General features: G+C 42.3%; 1 pseudogene; it reads left to right on the forward strand.

Annotated features, from left to right (window-relative positions):
* Positions 1–1,091: 1,091 nt before the first annotated feature.
* LOC123064512 (receptor like protein 22-like) lies at positions 1,092–22,581 on the forward strand (annotated as a pseudogene).

The following is a 22,581-nucleotide window of genomic DNA, read 5'->3' on the forward strand; positions in this document are numbered from 1 at the left end:
TTGAGATGGAGGAGGCGGCCAAGAGGAGGAAGATCAACATGGAGGAGGCGGCCCGGCAAAGGCAGCTCGACATGGAGGAGGCGGCCCGGCAAAGGCAGCTCGACATCGAGGCCGACAACGTCAAGGCCAGAAACCATTCATTTTGGAGGCCGGCTGTGTTGCCGGCCGCTGGCTGTGTTGCCGGCGAGGAGAACTATTCATTCTGGAGGCTGGCTATGTTGCCGGTCGCTGGCTGATGCCGGCGATGGACGTGTAGGCCGCTGGCTCTGTTGCCGGCGTGAATCGGGGCCGCTGGCCTGAACTAGGGCTTGGCATTTGAAAACTAGACGTGGATAGGATGGGGCAAAATGGATGCGGCCGCGCGCTGGGGCGCACGGCCACCGCATCCCAGGACAGACCCGGACACGACCCCAAATCGCTACCCAAACGGACAGAATTCAAACAAAACGGACGTCTGTTTGGGGTCGCACAGTGGAGTTGGCCTAACTCACTTGGCCAGCAGCGTCGCCCATCCTCTCTCGCTGGGAGGAGCACTCCGATCTGTCCGTCAGAAGAAACCGTGCAGGAGCCCTAGGAGGTTCTTTGGACTGGGAGAGGGGAATGGATAAAGACGAAGTGCACCGAAAGCTAACTACCCGTCCCCCTTCTCTTATTTACTACCACGGTGGCCGCTTCCCCCTTTCCTCTCTGTAAAAAAGTGGCCCAAAAAACAAGACAGAACAAGCAAAAAAAAGACCGTCCAAACACCAGCCCAGCCCACAAAAGCACACGCTTCGCGCGCGACCATGCTTCGACAAAGAAAAAAACCCAGGCCGGTTCACGTCTTAGACAGGCCAAAACAAAGGACAAAGCGCTCCAGCGTGAATCTACAAGCTAACACAGATCGAACGGCTGGCTGGTCGACTGAGACTTCGCAAAGTCTCAGTCGACTGAGTTTTAGTAGCTCCATTAATATAACTCCTGATAAATCCGTCGCCACCTTATTTCCGAACCTCTTTGTTTTTTTTGGCACTGAACAATCCCTCTATAAAAGGCCTTGCAGCGATCCTGCCTTTCTCTAAGAAAGAAAACAAACAAGTGCTTTGCTTTGTTTAGGACCAATGGCTTCGATTTGCCGGGTACTACCAGTCTTTCTTGTGGTTCTCGCAGCACTTGCCACCACCTCCAACTCCCACGGTGACGGTAAACTCACTCTCCGATGCCATCCAGACCAGGCTGCAACCCTCCTCCAACTAAAGAAATCCTTCTCATTCCTCCGTTACCCCAACCCCCTTGAGTCATGGCAGGATGGTACTGACTGTTGTCTTTGGGAAGGCGTTGGCTGCAGCAATTCCTTCGGCCATGTCACTGCTTTGGAGCTCAGTGGTTGTGGCTTCTATAGTCAGGGCCTTGACCCTGCAATCTTCAAGCTCACCTCGCTCCAACTGCTTGACCTTAGCATGAACAGTTTTGGCCCGTACAGTCTCCCGGCAAGTGGGTTTGAGAGGCTCCCCTTGCTCACTCACCTCAACCTCTCCAACTCAGGTTTTCAAGGCCAGATACCTGCTGGCATTGGCAGACTCGCCAACCTTGTCTCTTTGGATCTTTCTAGTCATTTTGGTATTGATGACTATGATACCGGGATCGGTGACTCTACTAATAGCCTTTGGCTGCAGGATCCCAACTTTCAGATCCTGGTGGCGAACCTCAGCAATCTGAGAGAGCTCTACCTTGATGGACTGGATATGTTTGGGATCAAAGGTTGGTGCCATGTTCTTGCTAAATCTCTCCCCGATCTCAGTGTTCTGAGCTTGAGTTATTGTCAGCTCGTCAGTCCTATTTGTCCATCCCTCTCAACCCTCCACTCCCTAACTATGGTCAACCTTCAAGACAACTTTTATATGCCTGATGCTCCTTTTCCAGAGTTTTTCATGGATTTTCTCAATTTAAGTGTACTCCAACTTGCTCGAACAAATCTCCAAGGTTGGTTTCCTCGTAGAACATTCCAGTCAAAAACACTACGGGTTCTTGATTTATCCCGGAATCTGGATCTCTCAGGACATGTGCTCAGCCTTTCCAACACAAGTTCTTTAGAGACAATGAAGCTAGACGGGACCCGTTTCTCCTTTGGAAAACCAGGCTCTTTTACCAATTTCAAGTCTTTGCAAATATTAAGCCTTGATGTGAATGTTTCCTCTGTGGATACTGTGGAGCCTCAATCCTCACTCGGTATCCACAGGTCTTTACAACATTTGGGGCTCACTCAGATGGACTCGAAGAGCGATTTAGGGCTCATTTTATCATGGCTTGGAAACCTGCAGAACTTGCGAAGCTTAGAACTCTCTGATTGGCACTTCTCTCTTACATATTTTTCTTCAGTTGCCAAACTCAAAAGCTTGAGAAGGCTGTCAATCACTGGCTGCACCTTCACTAGGTCAGCACTATCAACATTTAGTAATCTTGTAGGATTGAGAAGTTTGGAAGTCTCTGATTGCGACTTTAATGGTCCAATACCATCCGCAATTGGCAACCTGACCAATTTGAAAAGCTTGAATATAAACAGATGCAACTTCTTAGGGCCAATACCATCTTCAATTGGCAAGCTCATGAACCTAAGAAACTTGGAAGTATTTGGTGTTTACAACAATATTGGTACCTTTTCTTGCCCTTTTGTACCAATACCTTCTTCAGTTGGCAACCTGAGTAAGTTGATAAGATTTGAAATCTCTGATTGTGTGTTTTCAGGACCAATGCCATTTGCAGTAGGCAATCTTAGTAACTTGGAGAGTTTGCAAATAAATGATTTTGAGTTTTCTGGACCAATACCCTATGCAGTTGGGCTACTCAAGAAGTTGACATCACTACGTATTCGAAATTCTGGCTTGTCTGGAAACATACCAAATTCAATATCTAATTTGACTCGCCTAATTGAGTTAGACCTTTCGTTTAATGATCTCAATGGTAAGGCTATAATTTCCTAATTCGTATATAAATATTTTTGTCTCAAGAGTATCACAATGATTTATGTGACATGAAATTAATGTCACAAGATTCATTGTCAAAAATATTTACTTTATGATTGTGATTTTGTGTTGTATCATATAAAGCACATAATAACATAATAGTTTTTGGTCAATGGTTTGTTTGAAATAAATAAAATACGCCTTATATTTGAACATGCTTTTCTCTGTGTGCAGGGGAACTTCCAGCATCTGTTTTCACTATTCCAACATTGCAACGCCTAGATATTCGCTCAAGCAAAATATCTGGCTCTATACTAGACATCAATGTGACGTCTTCACACTTGGTATCGGTGGATCTAGGCAGAAATAACTTGATGGGAAATGTTCCTGGGTCATTCTTCCAACTCACAAGTTTGTCTTATCTTGATATTGGCTGGAATAACTTGACGGGTGCGGTGGATCTTTCTTCATTTTGGAGGTTTAGAAATCTCAATCATTTGGATCTTTCCAACAACAATCTATCAGTCAGAGAAATGGATGGAGAAGGTAACACCAACTCCCCGTCTACCTATATCCCTCGAGTTACCTCATTAGGATTAGCAAGCTGCAATTTAACAGAATTCCCAGTTTCGTTGGCACACCTTAACCAAGTGTTTTACTTGGATCTGTCATGCAATAGAATCAGTGGGGAAATTCCAAAGTGGATATGGACGACATGGAACAGTAGCCTTACATATCTGAATCTTTCACACAACATGCTCAACATTATGCAACTTACATCATATGTTCTCCCTTTCAATCAGCTGGAAACTCTTGATCTCAGTTCCAATGAACTTCAGGGGCAGATTCCTATGCCAAGCCCACCAGCGGTTGTCTTGGATTATTCAAATAACAGTTTCTCTGCAGTTCTTCCAAACTTCACTCTCTATCTTGGTGATGAGTTCAAAATTTCTAAAAACAAGATTAGTGGACATATTCCTAACTCAGTTAGTGATTCAAGTATTAGTGTCCTTGACCTATCATTTAATAACTTCACTGGGTGGATACCACCCTGTCTAATAGAAGATGGTTACATGAGGGTGTTGATTTTGCGGAAGAATCAATTTGAAGGTGTGTTGCCTAACAATATCAAAGACCAATGTATGCTTCAAACATTAGACTTGAATGATAATAAGATTGAAGGGCAGCTTCCAATGACACTTACCAAGTGCTTGCAGCTGGAGCTCCTTGACGTTGGAAATAATGACATGGTGGATACTTTTCCATCATGGTTGGGGGTACTTCCTGAACTTCATGTCCTTGTCTTGAGATCGAACCGATTCTATGGCTCGATGGGTGGTGATCTTCACAGCGTTGACAAGTATGGAGAATACTTCGCTAGCTTGCAGATTATTGATCTTGCGTCGAACTATTTCTCCGGCAGTTTGAGTCCAAAATTGTTTGACAGGCTGACATCAATGATGGCAGAGTTGAACACCACAGGTGAAATTGTCAGAGCTCGTAATGGGACAGACTATCAAGATACTGTAGCTATAACATATAAAAGTATCTATAGGTCATTTGTTAAGATCCTGACTACTTTGACCGTAATTGACCTTTCAAATAATTCATTTGAGGGAAACATTCCCGAATCACTTGGGAGACTTGTTTCACTACTTGCACTAAACATGTCAGGCAATGCCTTCACCGGTGATATTCCGCGGGAACTTGGCAGGATGAGTCAGCTAGAAGCACTAGACCTGTCCTAGAACCAGCTTTCTGGTGATATTCCAGAGGCGCTAACAAATCTCATCTTTCTTGGTTTCTTGAACTTGTCCAACAACCAGTTGGTGGGAAGGATACCTCGGTCAGGTCAGTTTTTTGGGACGTTCCAAAATAGTTCATTTGAAGGGAATCTGGGTCTGTGTGGACCACCACTGTCCAACCCATGCGACATTGCACCCGCTCCTCGAAGTGTGGCGTGCTACGTCTTGAGCTAGCGTTGGTTTTCTCCGAAGAGGAGAGGGTGATGCAGCAAATGTAGCGTAAGTATTTCCCTCGGTTTTTGAGAACTAAGGTATCAATCCAGTAGGAGGCTCCTCAAAAGTCCCACGCACTTACACAAACAAATTGAGAACTCGCAACCAACGCAATAAAGGGGTTGTCAATCCCTTCACGACCACTTGCAAAAGTGAGACCTAATAAAGATAGTATGATAAGATAAATATATTTTTGGTATTTTATAATATAGATGCAAGAAAGTAAAGATGCAAATAAAAGTAGATTGAAAGCAAATATGATAAGAGATAGACTCGGGGGCCATAGGTTTCACTAGAGGCTTCTATCGAGAGCATAAGTATTACGGTGGGTGAACAAATTATTGTCAAGCAATTGATAGAAAAGCGAATAATTATGACGTTATCTAGGCATGATCATGTAGAGTATTAAGTTCAAAAGAACGGAGTAACGCATTAAGCAAGATGATATGATGTAGAGGGATAAACTCATGCAATATGATATAAACCCCATCTTGTTATCCTCGATGGCAACAATACAATACGTGTCTTGCAACCCTTTCTGTCACTGGGTAAGATGTTGGGGAACGTAGTAATTTCAAATTTTTTCCTACGCACACGCAAGATCATGGTGATGGCATAGCAACGAGAGGGGAGAGTGTGTCCACGTACCCTCGTAGACCGAAAGCGGAAGCGTTAGAACAACACGGTTGATGTAGTCGTACATCTTCACGGTCCGACCGATCAAGCACCGAAACTACGGCACCTCCGAGTTCTAGCACACGTTCAGCTCGATGACGTCCCTCGAACTCCGATCCAGCCGAGTGTCGAGGGAGAGTTCCGTCAGCACGACGGTGTGGTGACGATCCTGATGTACTACCGACGCAGGGCTTCGCCTAAGCACCGCTACGATATTATCGAGGTGGATTATGGTGGAGGGGGGCACCGCACACGGCTAAGAGATCCAAGGGATCAATTGTTGTTGTGTCTAGAGGTGCCCCCCTGCCCCCATATATAAAGGAGCAAGGGGGGAGGGGGCGGCCGGCCTAGTAGGGGCGCGCCAAGGGGAGTCCTACTCCCACCGGGAGTAGGACTCCCTCCTTCCTTGTTGGAGTAGGAGAAGGGGGAAAGAGGGGGAGAGGAGGAAGGAAAGGGGGGCCGCACCCCTTGTCCAATTCGGACCAGAGGGGGGCTGCGCGCCTCCTTCCTTTCGGCCTCTCTCCTCTATTCCCGTATGGCCCAATAAGGCTCATATACTCCCCGGCGAATTCCCGTAACTCTCCGGTACTCCGAAAAATACCCGAATCACTCGGAACCTTTCCGAACTCCGAATATAGTCGTCCAATATATCGATCTTTACATCTCGACCATTTCGAGACTCCTCGTCATGTCCCCGATCTCATCCAGGACTCCGAACTCCTTCGGTACATCAAAACTCATAAACTCATAATATAACTGTCATTGTAACCTTAAGCGTGCGGACCCTACGGGTTCGAGAACAATGTAGACATGACCTAGAATTATTCTCGGTCAATAACCAATAGCGGAACCTGGATGCTCATATTGGCTCCCACATATTCTACGAAGATCTTTATCGGTCAAACCGCATAACAACATACTTTGTTCCCTTTGTCATCGGTATGTTACTTGCCCGAGATTTGATCATCGGTATCCAATACCTAGTTCAATCTCGTTACCGGAAAGTCTCTTTACTCGTTACATAATGCATCATTCCGTAACTAACTCATTAGCTACATTGCTTGCAAGGCTTATAGTGATGTGCATTACCGAGAGGGCCCAGAGATACCTCTCCGACAATCGGAGTGACAAAACCTAATCTTGAAATACGCCAACCCAACATGTACCTTTGGAGACACCTGTAGTACTCCTTTATAATCACCCAGTTACGTTGTGACGTTTGGTAGCGCCCAAAGTGTTCCTCCGGTAAACGGGAGTTGCATAATCTCATAGTTACAGGAACATGTATAAGTCATGAAGAAAGCAATAGCAACATACTAAACGATCAAGTGCTAAGCTAGCGGAATGGGTCAAGTCAATCACATCATTCTCCTAATGATGTGATCCCGTTAATCAAATGACAACTCTTTTGTCCATGGCTAGGAAACATAACCATCTTTGATAAACGAGCTAGTCAAGTAGAGGCATACTAGTGACACTATGTTTGCCTATGTATTCACACATGTATTATGTTTCCGGTTAATACAATTCTAGCATGAATAATAAACATTTATCATGATATAAGGAAATAAATAATAACTTTATTATTGCCTCTAGGGCATATTTCCTTCAGTCTCCCACTTGCACTAGAGTCAATAATCTAGTTCACATCATCATGTGATTTAACACCAATGTTCACATCTGTATGTGATTAATACCCATAGTTCACATCGTCATGTGATCAACACCCAAAAGGTTTACTAGAGTCAATAATCTAGTTCACATCGCTATGTGATTAACACCCAAAGAGTACTAAGGTATGATCATGTTTTGCTCGTGAGAGAAGTTTAGTCAACGGGTCTGTCATATTACAGAGTCGTATGTATTTTGCAAATATTCTATATCTACAATGCTTTGCACGGAGCTACTCTAGCTAATTGCTCCCACTTTCAATATGTATCCAGATTGAGACTTAGAGTCATCTGGATCGGTGTAAAAGTTTGCATCGATGTAACTTTTACGATGAGCTCTTTTATCACCTCCATAATCGAGAAACATCTCCTTAGTCCTCACTAAGGATATTCTTGACTGCTGTCCAGTGATCTACTATTAGATCACTATTGTACTCCCTTGCCAAACCAGAACAAGGTATACAATAGGTCTGGTACATAGCATAGCAAACTTTATAGAACCTATGACTGAGGCATAGGGAATGACTTTCATTCTCTTTTCTATTTTCCGCCATGGTCGGGATTTGAGTCTTTACTCAATTTCACACCTTTGCAACATAGGCAAGAACTTTTTCTTTGACTGTTCCATTTTGAACTACTTCAAAATCTTGACAAGGTATGTACTTATTGAAAAAACTTATCAAGCGTCTTGATCTATCTCAATAGATCTTGATGCTCAATATGTAAGTAGCTTTACTGAGGTCTTTCTTTTAAAAGAACTCCTTTCAAATACTCCTTTATGCTTTCCAGAAAAATTCTGCATCATTTCTGATCAACAATATGTTACTCACATATATTTATCAGAAAGGCGGTAGTGCTCCCACTCACTTTATTGTAAATACAGGCTTCACCGCAAGTCGGTATAAAACTATATGCTTTGATCAACTTATCAAAGCATATATTCCAACTCTGAGATGCTTGCACCAGTCCATAGATGGATCGCTGGAGCTTGCACATTTTGTTAGCACTTTTAGGATTGACAAAACCTTCTGGTTGCATCATATACAACTCTTCTTTAAGAAAATCATTAAGGAATGCAGTTTTTGACATCCATTTGCCAGATTTCATAAAATGTGGCAATTGCTAACTTGATTTGGACAGACTTAAGCATCGATACGAGTGAGAAAATCTCATCGTATTCAACACCTTGAACTTGTCGAAAACCTTTCGTAACAAGTCGATCTTAGTAGATAGTTACACTACTATCAGTGTCCGTCTTCCTCTTGAAGATCCATTTATTTAACATGGCTTGTTGATCATCAAGCAAGTCAATCAAAGTCCATACTTTGTTCTCATACATGGATCATATCTCAGATTTTATGGCCTCAAGCCATTTCGTGGAATCTGGGCTCATCATCGCTTCCTCATAGTTCGTAGGTTCATCATGGTCTAGTAACATGACTTCCAGAACATGATTACCGTACCACTCTGGTGTGGATCTTGCTCTGGAAGACCTACGAGGTTTGGCAGCAACTTGATCTGAAGTTTCATGACCATCATCATTAACTTCCTCACTAATTGGTGTAGTAATCACTAGAACTGATTTCTGTGATGAACTACTTTCCAATAAGGGAGAAGGTACAATTACCTCGTCAAGTTCTACTTTCCTCCCACTCACTTCTTTCGAGAGAAACTTCTTCTCTAGAAAGGATCCATCTTAGCAACGAATAACTTGCCTTCGGATCTGTGATAGAAGGTGTACCCAATAGTTACCTTTGGGTATTCTATGAAGACGCACTTCTCCGATTTGGGTTCGAGCTTATCAGGTTGAAAACCTTTTTTTTCATATAAGCATCGCAACTCCAAGCTTTAAGAAATGACAGCTTAGGTTTACTGCTAAACCATAGTTCATACGGTGTCGTCTCAACGGATTTAGATGGTGCCCTATTAAACGTGAATGCAGCTGTCTCTAATGCATAACCCCAAAATGATAGTGGTAAACCAATAAGAGATATCATAGATCGCACCATATCTAGTAAAGTACGATTACGATGTTCAGACACACCATTAAATTGTGGTGTTCCAGGTGGCGTGATTTTGTGAAACTATTCCATATTGTTTTAATTGAAGACCAAACTCGTAACTCAAATATTTGTTTCCGCGATCAAATCACAGATACTTTATTTTCTTGTTACGATGATTCTTCACTTCACTCTGAAATTCTTTGAACCTTTCAACTATTTCAGACTTATGTTTCATCAAGTAGATATACTCATATCTGCTCAAATCATCTGTGAAAGTCAGACAATAATGATACTTGCCGCGAGCCTCAACACTTATCGGATCGCATACATCAGTATGTATTATTTCCAATAAGTCAGTTGCTCACTCTATTGTTCCGGAGAACGAAGTCTTTAGTCATCTTGCCCATAAGGCATGGTTCGCAAGCATCAAGTGATTCATAATCAAATGATTCCAAAATCCCATCAGCATGGAGTTTCTTCATGCGCTTTACACCAATATGACCTAAACTGCAGTGCCACAAATAAGTTGCACTATCATTATTAACTTTGCATCTTTTGGTTTCAATATTATGAATATGTGTATCACTACGATCGAGATCCAACGAACCATTTTCATTGGGTGTGTAACCATATAAGGTTTTATTCATGTAAACAGAACAACAATTTATTCTCTTACTTAAATGAATAACCGTATTGCAATAAACATGATCAAATCATATTCATGCTCAACGCAAACACCAAATAACACTTATTTAGTTTCAACACTAATCCCGGAAGTATAGGGAGTGTGCGATGATGATCATATCAATCTTGGAACTACTTCCAACACACATTGTCACCTCGCCTTTTTACTATTTTCTGTTTATTCTGCAACTCCCGTTTCGAGTTACTACTCTTAGCAACTGAACCAGTATCAAAATGCCGAGGGGTTGCTATAAACACTAGTAAAGTACACATCAATAACATGTATATCCAATATACCTTTGTTCACTTTTGCCATCCTTCTTATCCGCCAAATACTTGGGGTAGTTCCACTTCCAGTGACCAGTCCCTTTGCAGTAGAATCACTTAGTCTTAGGCTTAGGTCTAGACTTGGGCTTCTTCACTTGAGCAGCAACTTGCTTGCTGTTCTTCTTGAAGTTCCCCTTCTTCCCTTTGCCCTTTTTATTGAAACTAGTGATCTTGTCCACCATCAACACTTTGATGTTTTTCTTTGAATTCTACCTTCGCCGATTTTTGCATCGCGAAGAGCTTGGGAATTGTTTTCATCATCCCTTGCATATTATAGTTCATCATGAAGTTCTACTAACTTGGTGATGGTGACTAGAAAACTTTATCAATCACTATCTTATCTGGAAGATTAACTCCCACTTGATTCAAGCGATTGTAGTACTCAGACAATCTAAGCACTTGCTCACTAGTTGAGCAGTTCTCCTCCATCTTTTAGCTATAGAACTTGTTGGAGACTTCATATCTCTCAACTCGGGTATTTGCTTGAAATATTAACTTCAACTCCTGGAACATCTCATATGGTCCATAACGTTCAAAACGTCTTTGAAGTCCCGATTCTAAGCCATTAAGCATGGTGCACTTAACTATCAAGTAGTCATCATATTGAGCCAGCCAAACGTTCATAACGTCTGCATCTGCTCCTGCAATAGGTCTGTCACCTAGCGGTGCATTAAGGACATAATTCTTCTGTGCAGCAATGAGGATAAACCTCAGATCACGGATCCAATCCGCATCATTGCTACTAACATCTTTCAACACAATTTTCTCTAGGAACATATCAAAATAAACATATGAAAGCAACAACGCAAGCTATTGATCTACAACATAATTTGCAAAATACTACCAGGACTAAGTTCATGATAAATTTAAGTTCAATTATGTTAGGGAACGTAGCAGAAATTCAAAATTTTCCTACGTGTCACCAAGATCTATCTATGGAGAAACCAACAACGAGGGAAGGGGAGTGCATCTACATACCCTTGTAGATCGCTAAGCGGAAGCGTTCAAGTGAACGGGGTTGATGGAGTCGTACTCGTCGTGATTCAAATCACCGATGATCCTAGTGCCGAACGGACGGCACCTCCGTGTTCAACACACGTACAGCCCGGTGACGTCTCCCACGCCTTGATCCAGCAAGGAGAGAGGGAGAGGTTGAGGAAGACTCCATCCAGCAGCAGCACAACGGCGTGGCGGTGATGGAGGAGCGTGGCAATCCTGCAGGGCTTCTCCAAGCACTACTCAGGAGGAGGTGGAGTTGGAGAGGGGGAGGGCTGCGCCAGAGCTTCGTGTATAGCTCCCATGCGCCTCCCCACTATATATAGGGGTGGAGGGGCTGGTTTCTTGCCCTCCAAGTCCATTGGGGCGTTGGCCAAGGTGGGAGGAAAGAAATCTCATTATTTCCTTCCCCACCGATTGTTATCCCCCCTTTTTAGGGATCTTGATCTTATCCCTTCGGGATATGATCTTATTCCTTCTAAGGGGGGATCTTGGTGCGCCTTGACCAGGGGTGTGGGGCCTTGCCCCCACTACCCACGTTCATGTGGGTCCCCCCATGCAGGTGGGCCCCACTCCGGAACCTTCTAGAACCTTCCCGGTACAATACCGAAAAATCCCGAACATTTTCCGGTGGCCAAAATAGGACTTCCCATATATAAATCTTTACCTCCGGACCATTCCGGAACTCCTCGTGACGTCCGGGATCTCATCCGGGACTCCGAACAACATTCGGTAACCACATACAAACTTCCTTTATAACCCTAGCGTCATCGAACCTTAAGTGTGTAGACCCTACGAGTTCGGGAGACATGCAGACATGACCGAGACGTTCTCCGGTCAATAACCAACAGCGGGATCTGGATACCCATGATGGCTCCCACATGCTCCACGATGATCTCATCGGATGAACCACGATGTCAAGGACTTAATCAATCCCGTATTCAATTCCCTTTGTCTATCGGTATGTTACTTGCCCGAGATTCGATCGTCGGTATCCAATACCTTGTTCAATCTCGTTACCGGCAAGTCACTTTACTCGTTCCGTAACACATCATCCCGTGATCAACTCCTTGGTCACATTGCGCATATGATGATGTCCTACCGAGTGGGCCCAGAGATACCTCTCCGTTTACACGGAGTGACAAATCCCAGTCTCGATCCGCATAAAACAATAGATACTTTCGGAGATACCTGTAGTGCACCTTTATAGTCACCCAGTTACGTTGTGACGTTTGATACACCCAAAGCACTCCTACGGTATCCAGGAGTTACACGCTCTCATGGTCAAAGGAAGAGATACTTGACATTGGCAAAGCTCTAGCAAACGAACTACACGATCTTTGTGCTAGGCTTAGGATTGGGTCTTGTCCATCACATCATTCTCCTAATGATGTGATCCCGTTATCAACGACATCCAATGTCCATAGCCAGGAAACCATGACTATCTGTTGATCACAACGAGCTAGTCAACTAGAGGCTCACTAGGGACATATTGTGGTCTATGTATTCACACGTGTATTACGATTTCCGGATAATACAGTTATAGCATGAATAAAAGACAATTATCATGAACAAGGAAATATAATAATAACACTTTTATTATTGCCTCTAGGGCATATTTCCAACAAATTAATCATATTACTTAAGAACTCCCACTTAGACAGACATCTCTCTAGTCATCTAAGTGATCACGTGATCCAAATCAACTAAACCATGTCCGATCATCACGTGAGATGGAGTAGTTTCAATGGTGAACATCATTATGTTGATCATATCTACTATATGATTCACGTTCGACCTTTCGGTCTCGGTGTTCCGAGGCCATATCTGTATATGCTAGGCTCGTCAAGTTTAACCTGAGTATTCCGCGTGTCCAACTGTTTTGCACCCGTTGTATTTGAACGTAGAGCCTATCACACCCGATCATCACGTGGTGTCTCAGCACGAAGAACTTTCGCAACGGTGCATACTCAGGGAGAACACTTCTTGATAATTAGTGAGAGATCATCTTAAAATGCTACCGTCAAACAAAGCAAGATAAGATGCATAAAGGATAAACATCACATCCAATCAATATAAGTGATATGATATGGCCATCATCATCTTGTGCTTGTGATCTCCATCTTCGAAGCACTGTCGTGATCACCATCGTCACCGGTGCGACACCTTGATCTCCATCGTAGCATCGTTGTAGTTACACCATCTATTGCTTCTACGACTATCGCTACCGCTTAGAGATAAAGTAAAGCAATTATAGGGTGTTTGCATTTCATACAATAAAGCGACAACCATATGGCTCCTGCCAGTTGCCGATAATTTCGGTTACAAAACATGATCATCTCATACAATAAAACATAGCATCACGTCTTGACCATATCACATCACAACATGCCCTGGAAAAACAAGTTAGACGTCCTCTACTTTGTTGTTGCAAATTTTACGTGGCTGCTACGGGCTTTAGCAAGAACCGTTCTTACCTACGCATAAAAACCACAACGATAGTTCGTCAAGTTGGTGTTGTTTTAACCTTCGCAAGGACCGGGCGTAGCCACACTCGATTCAGCTAAAGTGAGAGAGACAGACACCCGCCAGCCACCTTTAAGCACGAGTGCTCGCAACGGAGAAACCAGTCTCGCGTAAGCGTACACGTAATGTCGGTCCGCGCCGCTTCATCTCACAATACCGCCAAACCAAAGTATGACATGCTGGTAAGCAGTATGACTTGTATCGCCCACAACTCACTTGTGTTCTACTCGTGCATATAACATCAACGCATAAAACCTAGGCTCGGATGCCACTGTTGGGGAACGTAGTAATTTCAAAAATTTTCCTACGCACACGCAAGATCATGGTGATGGCATAGCAACGAGAGGGGAGAGTGTGTCCACGTACCCTCGTAGACCGAAAGCGGAAGCGTTAGAACAACACGGTTGATGTAGTCGTACATCTTCACGGTCCGACCGATCAAGCACCGAAACTACGGCACCTCCGAGTTCTAGCACACGTTCAGCTCGATAACGTCCCTCGAACTCCGATCCAGCCGAGTGTCGAGGGAGAGTTCCGTCAGCACGACGGCGTGGTGACGATCCTGATGTACTACCGACGCAGGGCTTCGCCTAAGCACCGCTATGATATTATCGAGGTGGATTATGGTGGAGGGGGGCACCGCACACGGCTAAGAGATCCAAGGGATCAATTGTTGTTGTGTCTAGAGGTGCCCCCCTGCCCCCGTATATAAAGGAGCAAGGGGGAGGGGGCGGCCGGCCTAGTAGGGGCGCGCCAAGGGGAGTCCTACTCCCACCGGGAGTAGGACTCCCTCCTTCCTTGTTGGAGTAGGAGAAGGGGGAAAGAGGGGGAGAGGAGGAAGGAAAGGGGGGCCGCACCCCTTGTCCAATTCGGACCAGAGGGGGGCTGCACGCCTCCTTCCTTTCGGCCTCTCTCCTCTATTCCCGTATGGCCCAATAAGGCTCATATACTCCCCGGCGAATTCCCGTAACTCTCCGGTACTCCGAAAAATACCCGAATCACTCGGAACCTTTCCGAACTCCGAATATAGTTGTCCAATATATCGATCTTTACGTCTCGACCATTTCGAGACTCCTCGTCATGTCCCTGATCTCATCCGGGACTCCGAACTCCTTCGGTACATCAAAACTCATAAACTCATAATATAAATGTCATCGTAACCTTAAGCGTGCGGACCCTACGGGTTCGAGAACAATGTAGACATGACCTAGAATTATTCTCGGTCAATAACCAATAGCGGAACCTGGATGCTCATATTGGCTCCCACATATTCTACGAAGATCTTTATCGGTCAAGCCGCATAACAACATACTTTGTACCCTTTGTCATCGGTATGTTACTTGCCCGAGATTTGATCATCGGTATCCAATACCTAGTTCAGTCTCATTACCGGCAAGTCTCTTTACTCGTTACGTAATGCATCATTCCGTAACTAACTCATTAGCTACATTGCTTGCATGGCTTATAGTGATGTGCATTACCGAGAGGGCCCAGAGATACCTCTCCGACAATCGGAGTGACAAAACCTAATCTTGAAATACGCCAACCCAACATGTACCTTTGGAGACACCTGTAGTACTCCTTTATAATCACCCAGTTACGTTGTGACGTTTGGTAGCACCCAAAGTGTTCCTCCGGTAAACGGGAGTTGCATAATCTCATAGTTACAGGAACATGTATAAGTCATGAAGAAAGCAATAGCAACATACTAAACGATCAAGTGCGAAGCTAACGGAATGGGTCAAGTCAATCACATCATTCTCCTAATGATGTGATCCCGTTAATCAAATGACAACTCTTTTGTCCATGGCTAGGAAACATAACCATCTTTGATAAACGAGCTAGTCAAGTAGAGGCATACTAGTGACACTATGTTTATCTATGCATTCACACATGTATTATGTTTCCGGTTAATACAATTCTAGCATGAATAATAAACATTTATCATGATATAAGGAAATAAATAATAACTTTATTATTGCCTCTAGGGCATATTTCCTTCATAAGAACACCGCAAGATTGAACCCAAAGCTAAGCACTTCTCTCATGGTAAGAAAGATCAATCTAGTAGGCCAAACCAAACCGATAATTCGAAGAGACTTGCAAAGATAACTCAATCATACATAAAAGAATTCAGAGAAGATTCAATTAATAACCATAGATAAATTTGATCATAAACTCACAATTCATCGGATCTTGACAAACACAACGCAAAAAGATATTACATCGAATAGATCTCCACAAGAGAGGGGGAGAACATTGTATTGAGATCCAAAAAGAGAGAAGAAGCCATCTAGCTAATAACTATGGACATGTAGGTCTGTGGTAAACTACTCACAACTCATAGGAGGGGCAAGGATGTTGATGTAGAGGCCCTCCGTGGTCGATTCCCCCTCTGGCAGAGTGCCGGCGAAGGCTCCAAGATGGGATCTCGCGGATACAGAAGGTTATGGTGGTGGAAATTGTGTTTCGTGGTGCCCCTGGATGTTTTCGGGGTCCGTAGGTATATATAGGAAGAAGAAGTACGTCGGTGGATGCCCGAGGGGCCCACGAGACAGGGGGACACGCCCTATAGGGGGGGGCGCCCTCCTATCTCGTGGGTCCCTCGGAGCTTTCTTGACTTGGACTCCAAGCTCTCCAGATCAGATTTGTTCCAAAAGTAACGCTCCCGAAGGTTTCATTCCGTTTGGACTCCGTTTGATATTCCTTTTCTTTGAAATACTGAAATAGGCAAAAAATAGCAATATGGCCTGGGCCTCCAATTAGTAGGTTAGTCCCAAAAATGATATAAATATGTAATAAAGCCCATAAGCATCCAAAATAGGTAATATAATAGCATGGAACAATCAAAAATTATAGATACGTTGGAGACGTATCAAGCATCCCCAAGCTTAATTCCTACTCGTTCTCGAGTAGGTAAATGATAAAAAGAGAATTTTTGATGTGGAATGCTACCTAGCATAATTCAAAATGTAATTTTATTTCATTGTGGCATAAATGTTCAGATCCAAATAATACAAAATAAAAGTTCATATTGACATAAGAAATAGTAATACTTCAAGCATACCAAGCAAGTAATCATGTCTTCTCAAAATAGCATGGCCAAAAGAAAGTTATCCCTACAAAATCATATAGTCTGGCTATGCTCTATCTTCATCACACAAAGTATTTAATCATGCACAACCCCGATGACGAGCCAAACAATTGTTTCATACTTTAATAATCTCAAACTCTTTCAACTTTCATGCAATACATGAGTGTGAGCCATGGACATATCACTATATGTGGAATAGAATGGTGGTTGTGAAGAAGACAAAAAAGGAGAAGATAGTCTCACATCAACTAGGCGTATCAACGGGCTATGGAGATGCCCATTAATAGATATCAATGTGAGTGAGTAGGGATTGTCATGCAACGGATGCACTAGAGCTATAAATATATGAAAGCTCAACAAAAGAAAACTAGTGGGTGTGCATCCAACTTGCTCGCTCAGGAAAACCTAGGGCATTTTAAGGAAGCCCGTCATTGGAATATACAAGCCAAGTTCTATAATGAAAAATTCCCACTAGTAAATGAAAGTGACAACATATGAGACTCTCTATCATGAAGATCATGGTGCTATTTTGAAGCACAAGTGTGGAAAAAGAGATTGTAGCATTGTCCCTTCTCTCTTTTTCTCTCATTTTTTTTCTTTTTTTCTTTTTTTTTCTTTCTTTTTTTTCTTTTTGGCCTTCTCCTTTTTTTCTTTGGCCCTTCCTTTTTTTTCTTTTTGCAAAGTCCGAAGTCTCATCCCGACTTGTGGGGGAATCATAGTCTTCATCATCCTTTCCTCACTGGGACAATGCTCTAATAATGAAGATCATCACACTTTTATGGATTTACACCTCAAAGCTAGAACAAGATATGACTCTAGGTGAATGCCTCCGGCGGTATACCGGGATATGCAATGAATCAAGAGCGACATGTATGAAGAATATGATGGTGGCTTTGCCACAAATACGATGTCAACTACATGATCATGCAAAGAGCAATATGACAAAAGTAATGTGTGTCATATGAATGGAATGGTGGAAAGTTGCATGGCAATATATCTCGGAATGGCTATGGAAATGCCATAATAGGTAGGTATGGTGGCTGTTTTGAGGAAGGTATAAGGTGGGTGTATGGTACCGGCGAAAGTTGCACGATACAAGAGAGGCTAGCCATAATGGAGGGGTGGAAGGAGTGCGTATAATCCATGGACTCAACATTAATCAAAAGAACTCATATACTTGTTGTAAAAATTTAGAAGTCATCAAAAACCAAAGCACTACACGCATGCTCCTAGGGGGATAGATTGGTAGGAAAAGACCACCGCTCGTCCCCGACTGCCACTCAGAAGGAAGACAATCAATAAATAAAATTGTGCTCCAACTTCATCACAGAGCGGTTCACCATACGTGCATGCTACAGGAATCACAAACTCCAACACAAGCATTCTTCAAATCCATAATTACCCAACTAGCATGACTTTAATATTACTACCTCCATATCTCAAAATAATTATCAAGCATCAAATTGATCATAGCATCCAATTCACTTTCTATGATAGTTTTTATTATATCCAACTTGGATGCTCATCATTCTAGGACCAAATTAAAACCATAGCAAATAGAATGCTGTTCTAAAAGACTCTCAAAATAATATAAGTGAAGCATGAGAGACTAGCAATTTTTATAAAATTAATCCACCACCATGCTCTAAAAGATATAAGTGAAGCACTAGAGCAAAAACTATGAAGCTCAAAAGATATAAGTGAAGCACATAGAGTATTCTAGCAAATTCTAATCAAATAGGCTTCTCCAAAAAGGTGTGTTACAGCAAGGATGATTCTAGTAAACTAACAAGCAAAGACCAATATAATACACGACGCTCCAAGTAAAACACATATCATGTAGCGAATAAAAATATAGCTCCAAGTAAAGTTACCAATGAACGAAGACGAAAGAGGGGATGCCTTCCCGGGGCATCCCCAAGCTTAGGCTTTTGGCTATTCTTGAATATCTTGGGGTTCCATAAGCATCCCCAAGCTTAGGCTCTTGCCACTCTTTATTCCATAGTCCATAAAAGCTTTACCCAAAACTTGAAAACTTCACAACACAAAACTCAACAGGAAATCTTATAAGCTCCGTTAGTGAAAGAAAACAAAACCACCACATAAAGTACTGTAATAAACTCATTATTTATTTATTTTGTTGTTAAAGCTACTGTATTCCAACTTCCTTATGGTTTATAAACTAATTTATTAGCCATAGATGCACTGAAATAAGCAAACAACACATGAAAAACAGAATCTGTCAAAAAGAGAACAGTCTGTAGAAATCTGTAACTAATGCAAACTTCTGGACCTCTAAAAATCCTACCAAAATAGGACGTACTGGAAAATTTGTTTATTGATCAGCAGCAAAAATAATAAATGCAAAATCACTTTTCTGTGATTTATTGAATTTTTTCTCGTGAGCGCAATGTTTCTGTTTTTCAGCAGAATCAAATCAACCATCATCATAGTTTATCCTATAGGTTCTACTTGGCACGAACACTAAACAAAAGATAAAAACACATCTAAACAGAAAGTAGAAGAAAATTTTAACACTAAACATGAACAAAAACAAAGAAGATAAAGAAAATTGGATTGCCTCCCAACTAACGCTATCGTTTAACGCCCCTAGCTAGGCATAAAAGCAAGGATAGATCTAACGAGTGCCATCTTTGGCACTTGATTCATAAGTAGCACACATGATAGATTCATAAGGTAATCTGACTTTCTTTCTTGGAAAGTGCTCCATGCCTTTCTTTAAAGGAAATTGGAATCTAATGTTCCCTTCCTTCATATCAATAATCACACCAATCGTTCTAAGGAAAGGTCTACCAAGAATAATAGGGCAAGAAAGATTGCAATCTATATCAAGAACGATAAAATCTACGGGCACCAAATTTCTATTTGCAACAATAAGAACATCATTGATCCTTCCCATAGGTTTTTTAATGGTGGAATCCGCAAGGTGCAAATTTAAAGAGCAATCATCAAGATCATAGAAATCTAGAATATCACATAAAGTTTTCGGAATTGTGGAAACACTAGCACCCAAATCACACAAAGCAAAACACTCAAAATCTTTAATTCTAATCTTTATAGTAGGTTCCCACTCATCATTAAGTTTTCTAGGTATAGAAACTTCCAAATTAAGTTTTTTATCATAAGATTGCATCAAGGCATCAACAATATGTTTGGTAAAAGCTTTGTTTTGACTATAAGCATGAGGAGAATTAACAACGGATTGCAACAAGGAAATGCAACCTTTTAAAGAGCAATTATCATAATCAAATTCCTTGAAATCCGAGATAGTAGGTTCAACATTATTAGAGGTTGAGGATTCTCCAATCTCTCTTTTACCAAATTTAGCATTAAGATCTAAAGACTCTGAATTTTTGGGACGCCTTCTAGGCAAAGTTGATTCATCATCAGTCCCATAATCATTAAAATTCATATTGCAAAACATAGATCTAATAGGAGACGCATCAATAACTTTAAGATCCTCATCATTATTTTCATGTAATTTTTCTGGTTTAGTGGCCATCTTATTGACTAAGGTGGCTTGCTTGTCAGAAATTTTGGCTATAGCATTTTCAAGCCGGGTAATTTGAGCGTTAAAACCATAGAGTTCTTTATTCATATCATCAAGCTCTTTGTTCATAAATCCCAAAAAACTTTTTTGTTCCTTAAGCTCTTTTCTAAAGAAATTATTATGCTCAAATTGCAAATTCATAAAGCTTCTAGTATTTGATTCAATCTCATCCATCCTTCTGAGAAGGTGTTCAGGCCCCTTAGGCGTAGCCATAAGGTCAAACAGCAAACAAGCACACAAAAGGAGGCAAGCGAAAAAGAGAGGGGATTGGGAAAGAGAGGGCGAATAAAACGGCAAGGGTGAAGTGGGGGAGAGGAAAACGAGAGGCAAATGGCAAATAATGTAAATGCGAGGGAGATGAGTTTGTGATGGGTACTTGGTATGTCTTGACTTGAGCGAAGACCTCCCCGGCAACGGCGCCAGAAATCCTTCTTACTACGTCTTGAGCTAGCGTTGGTTTTCCCCGAAGAGGAGAGGGTGATGCAGCAAGTGTAGCGTAAGTATTTCCCTCAGTTTTTGAGAATCAAGGTATCAATCCAGTAGGAGGCTCCTTAAAAGTCCCACGCACCTACACAAACAAACTGAGAACTCGCAACCAACACAATAAAGGGGTTGTCAATCCCTTCACAGTCACTTGCGAAAGTGAGATCTAATAAAGATAGTATGATAAGATAAATATATTTTTGGTATTTTATAATATAGATGCAAGAAAGTAAAGATGCAAATAAAAGTAGATTGAAAGCAAATATGATAAGAGATAGACCCGGGGGCCATAGGTTTCACTAGAGGCTTCTCTCGAGAGCATAAGTATTATGGTGGGTGAACAAATTACTGTCAAGCAATTGATAAAAAAGCGAATAATTATGACGTTATCTAGGCATGATCATGTAGAGTATTAAGTTCAAAAGAACAGAGTAACGCATTAAGCAAGATGATATGATGTAGAGGGATAAACTCATGCAATATGATATAAACCCCATCTTGTTATCCTCGATGGCAACAATACAATATGTGTCTTGCAACCCTTTCTGTCACTGGGTCAGAACACCGCAAGATTGAACCCAAAGCTAAGCACTTCTCCCATGGCAAGAAAGATCAATCTAGTAGGCCAAACCAAACCGATAATTCGAAGAGACTTGCAAAGATAACTCAATCATACATAAAAGAATTCAGAGAAGATTCAATTAATAACCATAGATAAATCTGATCATAAACTCACAATTCATCGGATCTTGACAAACACACCACATAAAGAGATTACATCGAATAGATCTCCACAAGAGAGGGGGAGAACATTGTATTGAGATCCAAAAAGAGAGAAGAAGCCATCTAGCTAATAACTATGGACCCGTAGGTCTGTGGTAAACTACTCACAACTCATAGGAGGGGCAAGGATGTTGATGTAGAGGCCCTCCATGGTCGATTCCCCCTCCGACAGAGTGCCGGTGAAGGCTCCAAGATGGGATCTCGCAGATACAGAAGGTTACGGTGGTGGAAATTGTGTTTCGTGGTGCCCCTGGATGTTTTCGGGGTCCGTAGGTATATATAGGAAGAAGAAGTACGTCGGTGAACGCCCGAGGGGCCCACGAGACAGGGGGGCGCACCCTACAGGGGGGGGCGCCCTCCTATCTCGTGGGGCCCTCGGAGCTTTCTTGACTTGGACTCCAAGCTCTCCAGATCAGATTTGTTCCAAAAGTAACGCTCCCGAAGGTTTCATTCCGTTTGGACTCCGTTTGATATTCCTTTTCTTCGAAATACTGAAATAGGCAAAAAAACAGCAATATGGGTTGGGCCTCCGGTTAGTAGGTTAGTCCCAAAAATGATATAAATATGTAGAATAAAGCCCATAAGCATCCAAAACAGGTAATATAATAGCATGGAACAATCAAAAATTATAGATAAGTTGAAGACGTATCATGGCGCATGGGGACGTCCTCCCATGTGGACGTCATCTTGTTTCTCTTTGTCGGGCTGGGCTTTGGCATTGGATTTGCAGCTGCCATCCTGATGAGATGGGGTCGGATCGGCGAATGGTTTGTGAAATCTGCAAGAGCTTTGAGGACTTGATCTGAACA

Source organism: Triticum aestivum, chromosome 3B (genome assembly GCF_018294505.1).
Source record: "Triticum aestivum cultivar Chinese Spring chromosome 3B, IWGSC CS RefSeq v2.1, whole genome shotgun sequence".
NCBI classification, from domain to species: Eukaryota; Viridiplantae; Streptophyta; class Magnoliopsida; order Poales; family Poaceae; genus Triticum; species Triticum aestivum.